This window comes from Buceros rhinoceros, unplaced genomic scaffold, assembly GCF_000710305.1.
Source record: "Buceros rhinoceros silvestris isolate BGI_N320 unplaced genomic scaffold, ASM71030v1 scaffold14302, whole genome shotgun sequence".
NCBI classification, from domain to species: Eukaryota; Metazoa; Chordata; class Aves; order Bucerotiformes; family Bucerotidae; genus Buceros; species Buceros rhinoceros.
The window spans coordinates 945-2,826 of NW_010397313.1; positions in this window are offsets into that span (position 1 = coordinate 945).

Here is a 1,882-nt window from a genome sequence, read left to right on the forward strand (position 1 = left end):
GTAAATTTGTGTTGTCTCAGGGAAAGGATTTGAAACAAGGGACTCCTGACCTTGATCTCACCTTTTTGGTGTCGGGCGATTGAGGCAGCAGCTTCTCTTTGTGCTCTCTCAGGGAATTGCCCTTTTAAAAATATTCTCCGCGATATCTCATGAGAGGCAAATCCTGTAACTTGGTATTTCCTTTGAAAGGTCATTGGGAGCAGCGCGGTGTTTCCAGCAAGATCGTGCCTGGACTTGTTCTGCTGAAAATAGACCAAAAAACCCCAACCCCATAGCGCTGCTGGCTTTTCTGCATGGTTGGCATTGAACAGGCTCTGGTGTGATAAGTTACGCTGGGCAAAAGCTCCTTCCTGGGGAAGCTGAACCAACTTCCACATGTTGCATTTTGAATCGCTTTCTCAGCGAGTTCCACAGCTCCGTTAGCACGAAGGTGGAAGGTGCTGGATCTTTGCGGCGTGGTGGGAAGCACTGCCAATGCGTGCGGGTGCGGCAGGTGGAGCTCTCCCCCATGGGAGCTCATGAACTGCGGCTTGCTGGGGTGCCTCGGAACTTGCCAGCCCTGGCGTTACCCTGATGGACTCGCTTATCTGCTATAAGCGATGGTAAAGCGCTGTGAGAGGCAAAGGGGAGCTTCTCCGGGAAAATGTCTGTGCTGAGCAAGAGGGAGTTTGCAAAGCTTTGGAAAGGAGCAGATTTCTGCCTGCAGGGTGTAAAATCAGGTCTGAAGAAGTCGGGGCTCTGAAAGATGTCATAATATTCTTTGTAGTGATGTAACAGCGGTGCTTCTCATCCAATTTAGGGAAGAGTTTTGCTCTGTTTCCCTTTGGAAGGAGCTCTGCCAGTCCAGCCAGAGCCTCCCAGTTGCTGCTGTGCACTGGCCAATGAGTCAGAGGAGATAATCCCCATCACTGCCTCTGCACCGTGCTGATGCTTCTGAAAGTGCAGAGCTGCTGTCTCAGTGCGGCAGTAAACCTGCTGTCCCCGGAGGAGAGGAATTGTCTGCCTTTTGGGAGGCTGACTTGGAAACTGGAGAATATGCAGCTCAAAACACAAACTAAACCCGTGTGCGTTTTCCAGACATCTGCTTAATTGTGTGTATTGTCGTTAAGTTTTACTTGCATGGCTCTAAATCAAGTCTAATTAGTTGTTGTGTGACTCATCTCTGCATGAACTGTCTAGCCTGGAGTCCTGCTTCTGTCTGAGAGCTCTGCAGCTCCGGGAAGATGAAGAGATGCGTTCAGATAAGCGCAGTGGCCGAACCGCGCCCTGTGCTGCAGGAGGAGGTGGGGAGAAAAAAAAGGCAGGGCCGGACTCCAGGGAGAATTCTTCTTGCCCTCAAATTGACGGTCAGTCCAGTTCCAAGAACAAGAGGGTTTTGAGGGTGTTCTGCGTATTGTTTGAAACCACCAGTCTCACCCCTCCGTGTGCAGAGGGAGAGCAAGCTCAGCTGACTGGATACTGGAGTGAATGCTGGGTCCTGAGCCATGCAGTCAAATCGTTGACCCCTGAGGAACCCGCCCAGGTGTAAGTGTGTTACAGGCAGAGCATACAATTCTTCTCTCCTCTTCCTCGTGAAGGACGGGAAGAAAGGCAAGGGCTAACACTCACATTTTTCAGGTGACTGCCCAGCTGAATGTCTTGTGAACTGGAGCTGTGGTGAGGGGCGGGGAAGAAAAGAGCTGTATTAAAGCATCTCTTTTCCTCCTGAATGACAGTCAATAGTGTCTAGGGGTCTTGTGTTGTTTGGAGGTGACATGAGACGGTTTTGGTGGGGCTTTTACTGCTTTCTGAGCCCTGTTCACACTGGCCAGCCTCGAGGAATTACTATGGCTTCTTCAGAGAATTAAATTGAGAGAACAGGATAACTTGTTTTGCATGTTTG